We start from the raw sequence: 8449 nt of genomic DNA on the forward strand, positions 1-8449 counted from the left end.
ATTTATTGTTTAGAGCTGTCTTGACTGTCTGCTGTATGGTAGCATCTTTCAATTTTCTCAAGTCATATTTCCGTGCTGTTTTGGGGACAACATATTTCATTCTGATCTTAAAATTTCCAACCACTGGGACATGGTCTGATTGTATGTCTGCTCCTGGATATGTTCTGACAGATGTACAACCATTTCTGTATCTTTTGTTCACCATCATGAAATCAATCTGATTCCTCACAATGTGTCCTGGTGTGTCCATGGGCGATTTCCATGTGTATAACTTGCGTGGTGGTAGTTTAAACCATGTATTCATAACCACTAGCTGATTTGTTTCTGCAAATAGTTCCAACTCATCTCCTCGAGCATTCCTGTCTCCTAGACCAAAGGGTCTAATCACACCCTTGTCTGTCTCATTTCCTCGTCCTGAAAATTTCCTACCCTTATTCGTTAGCAAACAGACCTTTTCCAACCTACGCCTGGAGATACTTAGTTCACTATAGATCAGATAATGGTCTGTACAATCCCCGGTATACCCACATCTCCCTAACAGATTTCCTGAATTCAAAGCTGGTTAAGATTTATGGCCGATTATGGATCTAGTACCCCTACGCGATGATTAGCCCCATGGTATATGTCTTTTCACGAGAGTTTGATCCTGATGTAAACATGGCACGTCCACGCCTCCGCCAAAGAAAGAGTTGTGATTCGCTGAGCGTGTAGCAGCGACCTCCACCCCGTCAACGTCTCGTGTTCGGACGTACAGGGCTACGCATCGCATACGGCAACACAGCGAAGATCTGAACTACCGAATAAACGATTAAACCTGGATTCTGTTCAGTTAGTTTATTGAACACATTCACATTTCACTGAATATGGTCATTTCTGAGTGATTCTCCTCTTTTGTTCTTCACTACACGCGATGGTCCTACCTCTATGCTCCATTTCTCTCACAATAAATACTCACACTGACTGCTGCTGCAAGGTGCAAAACATATCTCCACGCTGTGCAGCTTGGGGCTTTCCCCCAGTACGAGAAGACTTTCTGTATTACACCACGCCTTGTGCCTTCATTTCTCGTTATTTAATAACTATTTTATCAAAAAAGCGTATATACACACCGGTACATATGGCAAACATGTTTATTTTGAATACGTGCTCTTCCAAATTCTCTAAAATGTAATAAACTGAAATAAAAAAATAATGCGACGTACTACTTTCTTTTCAGCAGGGATACAGTCGAGTGAGTGCAATGGTTGCTTCTCCAATTAACTACGTCTATGACCAGGTGCAAAGGCAAGGCCTATTTGTTTACATTAGGATTAAACTCTCTTGAAAAGAATAATGTATTCGTAACTGGCAATCCCATACTAGCACAAAAGTCTAGCAAGCGGTTCCCATTCCTATTAGCTGCCATATCTTCTCCACATTTACCAATCACCCTTTCGCATCTTTCAGTTCTTGATTGACGAATCCTCTCGGCCGTTATTCTTGGCTTTCTAGACCGGGGCCGCTATCTCACCGTCAATAGCTCCTCAATTCTAATCACGTTGGCTGAGTGGATCTCGAACCAGCCCTCAGGTCCAGGTAAAAATCCCTGACCTGGCCGGGAATCGAACCCAGGGCCTCCGGAGAAGAGGCAGGCACGCTACCCCTACACCACGGGGCCGGCTCTTTAGTGCACATAGCGTATGTTTATTAAGCCTTACCTTCAAAATGAGCGCCTTTGACGGAGCCTTTTCTAAGCCACTTTATGCTTTTGAGGTTCAAGTGTCCTAATCTGCGATGGCATAACTGTACCATTGAACTAGCTGTTACTGAATTTGCCTGGAATGATGGGCGTTTAAAATGGTACATTCCCTTGGTCAGAGTACTGATCTGCATTTAGGGCAGTCTCCCAGGTGGCAGATTCCCTATCTGGTGTTTTCTTAGCCTTTTCTTAAAAGATCACAAAGAAATTGAAAAATTGTTGAACATTTCCCTTGGTAAGTTATTCCAATCCCTAACTCCCCTTCCTATAAACGAATATTTGCCCCATTTTGTCCTCTTGAATTCCAACTTTATCTTCATATTGTGATATTTCCTACTTTTAAAGACACCACTCAAACTCATTCGTCTACTGATGTCCTCCCACGCCATCTCTCCTCTGATAGCTCGGAACATACCGCTTAATCGAGCAGCTCGTCTCCTTTCTCCCAAATCTTCCGAGGTCTTTTAGATTTATAACTCTTTGCTTTTTGCGTTACCAAGAAATGCCGACACCGCGTTTCCCTTATATAATCTAGGAGCAGATAACTTTACATCTTGCAGAAGTTTCTCTTTCATTGACTCACCCTAATCGCAGTGCCTGAGCTTTCTATTTCCATAACCATTGTCTCATATTCCTCCGGTAAACCCACGAGGAATAGTATACCAACCCATTCATGGCAACTTTCAAATCAACATCAATGAGCTGTTATAATAATAGTATTTATATATTCTTGTGTACAGTTACAGCTATTTAACCTTCTAAGCGCCAACGTCCCTTTGAAAGCCCCTTTGGTTTACATCAGAAAAATGCTAGCGTCCTTTCAAAAGGACTTTCAGTATTTTTTATTATTACAAGTAAGTCATTTCCTTTCAGAATATCCCAATATAGTTAGTTAAAGACTTACTATTTTCGCAGTAAAAAGCTCGTTTATTTACAAGGCCATCCTTTCAGTGCACCTTGGCCGCTCTGTGTCTTACTTGCTCTCGATCTTTTGCTTGTTCATTTATTACTGTAAATATGATTATATAGCCTGTCCATTGTACTTGACAAAACATAAGTGTGTTTGAGAGGTCTTGGAAAATGTACTTGTACTGAATTTATTATTATTATTATTATTATTATTATTATTATTATTATTATACATACATACATACATACATACATTGTCATTATAGACTGTTATGCCTTTCAGCGTTCAGTCTGCAAGCCTCTGTGAATTTACTAAAAGTCGCCACAATCCTCGATTTTAACTAGTGTTGTGGCCTCATTTAGTTCTATACCTCTTATCTTTAAATCGTTAGAAATTGAGTCTAACCATCGTCGTCTTGGTCTACCTCTACTTCTCTTACCCTCCATAGCAGAGTCCATTATTCTCCTAGGTAACCTATCCTCCTCCATTCGCCTCACATGACCCCACCACCGAAGCCGGTTTATGCGTACAGCTTCATCCATCGAGTTCATTCCTAAATTAGCCTTTATCTCCTCATTCCGAGTACCATCCTGCCTTTGTTCCCACCTGTTTGTACCAGCAATCATTCTTGCTACTTTCATGTCTGTTACTTCTAACTTATGAATAAGATATCCTGAGTCCACCCAGCTTTCGCTCCCGTAGAGCAAAGTTGGTCTGAAAACTGACCGATGTAAAGATAGTTTCGTCTGGGAGCTGACTTCCTTCTTACAGAATACTGTTGATCGCAACTACGAGCTCACTGCATTAGCTTTACTACACCTTGATTCAATCTCACTTACTATATTACCATCCTGGGAGAATACACAACCTAAATACTTGAAATTATCGACCTGTTCTAGCTTTGTATCACCAATCTGACATTCAATTCTGTTGAGTTTCTTACCTACTGACATCAATTTAGTCTTCGAGAGGCTAATTTTCATACCATACTCATTGCACCTATTTTCAAGTTCCAAGATATTACACTGCAGGCTTTCGGCACAATCTGCCATTAAGACCAAGTCGTCAGCATAGGCCAGACTGCTTATTACATTTCCACCTACCTGAATCCCTCCCTGCCATTTTATACCTTTCAGCAGATGATCCATGTAAACTACAAACAGCAAAGGTGAAAGATTACAGCCTTGTCTAACCCCTGTAAGTACCCTGAACCAAGGACTCATTCTACCATCAATTCTCACTGAAGCCCAATTGTCAACATAAATACCTTTGATTGATTTTAATAATCTACCTTTAATTCCATAGTCCCCCAGTATAGCGAACATCTTCTCCCTCGGTACCCTGTCGTATGCTTTCTCTAGATCTACGAAATATAAACACAACTGCTTATTCCTCTCGTAGCATTTTTCTATTACCTGACGCATACTGAAAATCTGATCCTGACAGCCTCTCTGTGGTCTGAAACCACACTGGTTTTCATCCAACTTCCTCTCAATGACTGATCGCACCCTCCCTTCCAAGATGCCAGTGAATACTTTGCCTGGTACCGGTATACTAATCAATGAGATACTTCTATAGTTGTTGCAATCCTTCCTGTTCCCTTGCTTATAGATAGGTGAAATTACTGCTTTTGCCCAATCTGAAGGCACCTTACCAACACTCCATGCTAATTTTACTACTCTATGAAGCCATTTCATCCCTGCCTTCCCACTATACTTCACCATTTCAGATCTAATTTCATCTATTCCTGCTGCTTTATAACAATGGAGTTTATTTACCATCCTTTCCACTTCCTCTAGCATAATCTCACCAACATCACTTTCCTCCTCCTCATGAGCTTGGCTGTTCGCAACACCACAAGGATGATTTCCTTTTACATTGAGAAGATGTTCAAAATATTCCCTCCACCTCTCCAGTGATTCCCTGGGATCTATTATGAGTTCACCTGAATTACTCAAAACACTGTTCATTTCCTTTTTCTCTCCCTTTCTAAGATTCTTTATTACTGTCCAGAAAGGTTTCCCTGCTGCTTGACTTAGCCTTTCCAGGTTGTTACCAAAATCTTCCCATGACTTTTTTTTTGGATTCAAAAACTATTTGATTCGCTCTGTTTCTTTCATCTACGTACCAATTCTGTCTGCCTTTGCCCTTGTTTGGAGCCATTTCTGATAAGCCTTCTTTTTACGTTTACAGGCTGCTCTCACTTCATCATTCCACCAAGATGTTCGCCTTTTCCCATCTTTACACACAGTTGTTCCTAGGCATTCCCTTGCTGTTTCTATTACAGCATCCCTGTATGCCACCCATTCACCTTCTATAACCTGAACCTGCTTACTGTCTACTGTTCGAAACTTCTCACTAATCATATCCATGTACTTCTGTCTAATTTCCTCGTCCTGGAGACATTCTACCCTTATTCGTTTGCAGACAGATTTCACTTTCTCTACCCTAGGCCTAGAGATACTTAGTTCACTACAGATCAGATAGTGGTCTGTATCATCGAAAAATCCGCGAAAAACTCGTACATTCCTAACAGATTACCTGAATTCAAAGTCTGTTAAGATATAGTCTATTACGGATCTGGTACCCCTAGCCTCCCATGTGTAGCGGTGAATAGCCTTATGCTTGAAGAATGTATTCGTAACAGCTAGACCCATACTAGCACAGAAGTCCAGCAAACGCTTCCCATTCCCATTAGCTTCCATATCTTCCCCACATTTACCAATCACACTTTCGTATCCTTCAGTTCTATTCCCAACTCTCGCATTGAAATCGCCCATTAGCACTATTCTATCCTTGCTGTTGACCCTGACCACGATGTCACTCAATGCTTCATAAAACTTGTCCACTTCATCCTCATCTGCACCCTCACATGGTGAATACACGGACACAATTCTTGTCCTAATTCCTCCAACTGACAAATCTACCCATATCATTCGCTCATTTACGTGCCTAACAGAAACTATGTTGCGTGCAATGGTATTTCTGATAAAGAGCCCTACCCCAGACTCTGCCCTTCCCTTTCTAACACCCGTCAAGTACACTTTATAATCTCCTATCTCTTCCTCGTTATCTCCCCTTACCCGAATATCACTTACTCCTAGCACATCCAAATGCATCCTCTTTGCTGACTCAGCCAATTCTACTTTCTTTCTTCCATAAGCCCCATTAATATTGATAGCTCCCCATCGAATTCCATTTCGTTCGCCAAGTTGTTTCCAAGGAGTTCCTCGCCTGTCAAATGGGAGTCGGACTCCATTACTCCCATAGGTCCGAGGCTTGCTTAAAGTGTTCTGAGCTCGGTAAATTGATGAAGCAGGATGCTACCCTACTTGCACATAGTCCAAGTGAGGATCTCTCCTCTAACGGGTTATGGACCACCGGTGAATTGTATAGTCCTAGCCGCCTGAGCACAAGGAGGGCCACGACTCAGAATATGTCCGAGATGCCCACTCCCATTCCATAGCAACAGGTATCCCGACTCTCAGGACCACTTACTAGGCCACTCAGCCGTTGCCCATGGTTCACGAACTAGGACGTGACTACAGTAATCCACAAACATGAACCATAAGGGAATTGAGCCAACGGCACGTGGTATTCCCAAGCGGTCACCCATCCAAGTACTGACCACGCCCAATGTTGCTTAACTGCGGTGATCGGACGAGAACCGGTGTATTCAACAGGGTAATTATTATTATTATTATTATTATTATTATTATTATTATTATTATTATTATTATTATTATTATTATTATTATTATTGTTGTTATTTGTAGTATGTTACGTAAGTGTTATGTAAAAACGTTTGTGCCGTATTGGGTAAGTATTGATATATAAATGAAACGAGTGTAATTGGACTTGTAATTTTGGCTCATTTGGATATATAAATTAATTATTTTTTTCTACAGATTTATTTCAGACACAAAATGAATGAGATTTTCAATGTAGCTTAATAATAGGTTGTACTATTCAATAAATATGTTCGCTATGCACAAACGTTTTTTGTTCTACCTAAATTTTATTGCTAAACGTTTGTTTTGTTTTATTTTTAATTAATATTTTTGGTTTTTGGCTGCCAAATGTTTACTAATGGACATAAATGAACTTAGTAAGGCTTTATTCGTATAGGCAATCATATTAGTAAAGAACTTACGAAAATTTCAGGTTTCTAGCTACAATGACGGCTGAACTGGGAGGGATGAAACAAAAGCTTGCAAAAAATGGAAACTTGCCTTGGCACTCAGTGGTAGGAAAACCGTAATAGCACGCGGCGCTCAAACGGTTAACCGCGTAGTTACAAGTTTTCTTAATAAACCTGCTCGTTGTGTGTCCGGGTCCATGGCTAAATGGTTAGCGCGCTGGCCTTTGGTCACAGGGGTCCCGAGTTCGATTCCCGGCAGGGTCGGGAATTTTCACCATCATTGGTTATTTTCGTAGGCATGGGGGCTGAGTGTATGTGTCGTCTTCATCATCATTTCATCCTCATCACGACGCGCAGGTCGCCTACAGGTGTCAAATCAAAAGACCTACACCTGGTGAGCCGAACATGTCCTCGGACACTCCCGGCACTAAAAGCCATACGCTATTTCATATTACTCGTTGTGTGAGACCCGAATCCTGAAATAATTACTTAAGTTTCTCCCATACTTCTTTCGCGGTAGTAGTGTCTTGGACTTTTATATAAAGCATTAAAAACAATTTATTCTTATTTTTAGTTCTGTTCCTTCAATTCAAGAACAAAAATTATCGTGCTCGAGGTACGTTTGCATCGCAAATTTTCAGGTAACTTATTTCAATTATCTCTACCAATTGTGTTGAGTTATTGGGCTTACTTGAGGTATAGACGCCTGCTGCCGATGGTTTATGTTCTCCGTGATTGTACCTACGTGAGCCTTATATGTCACGTTACACAGCAGATATCAAAATATCATTACCGTATCCTGGTTAAACTAATATCGTGGATCATTTGCACCGATCTGGGCCAATAATGAAGAAATTCATAATGATATACAGTTCCCTCTCCAGAAATTTTCGTCAGTCGTGAGGTAGGGATGAGTAGTTTGGTGGGGAATACTACATAACAAATAAATACGTTAACCTTCAGTGCATTGACAATAATATCAAACAGGTAAACAGTTTTAGTGTTATTATAACGAACTTCTAGTGTTCTACTGCTCGTTCATCACTCGGCTGCTGTGGAGTGCCACACGTTTTTTTTTTTGGACGTAATGCGGAATCAAGTCCTCGCATGCGATTCCTCGCTAATTCAGCCACCACTCGCGCACGACACTACGCGATAGTCAAGGTAAACATTTAATCTGGGACGTAATTGATGCAATTATGCTGACAATACTGAAGATTTACCATTTAAATAAACAGTTCCACAGTACTTAAATTTGGAACCACCGCCGCCTCGATCCTCTTTTACTGCCTGCTTTATGCCACTAGTTTAACACAGGAAGTTGCGAATACCGATATTTTTTCAAATTGCCGTAAGAGTGCTGTCGTAGACGCACAACCTTCGTCGTCAGTGTGGGCAGAAAAGCATTGTGTTTTTTGATGCATGCATGTTTTTGAAAAGCTTAGTTATTTCTTACAATGAATAAACTTGCCTCTTCACTTCCATTTGTACGAATGATATTTTGTATAGAACTGTGAAATCATGCTATCCTTACAAATATTTTAAAAGTTATTTTAAACTGTACTTATTTTGTTCCGTTTGTGCGAGTTATATTTTTTGTAGAACTGAGGCTTCATATTTTTACCCGAATTATTCAACTGTTGTGTACCATTTTTAAAAT

The 8449-nt window shown here is 40.6% G+C and overlaps 1 pseudogene; it reads right to left on the minus strand.

Annotated features, from left to right (window-relative positions):
- Nucleotides 1-6227: 6227 nt before the first annotated feature.
- LOC136859374 (5S ribosomal RNA) lies at nt 6228-6344 on the minus strand (annotated as a pseudogene).
- Between the last annotated feature and the right edge of the window lie 2105 nt (nt 6345-8449).

Source organism: Anabrus simplex, chromosome 1 (genome assembly GCF_040414725.1).
Source record: "Anabrus simplex isolate iqAnaSimp1 chromosome 1, ASM4041472v1, whole genome shotgun sequence".
Taxonomy (NCBI): Eukaryota; Metazoa; Arthropoda; class Insecta; order Orthoptera; family Tettigoniidae; genus Anabrus; species Anabrus simplex.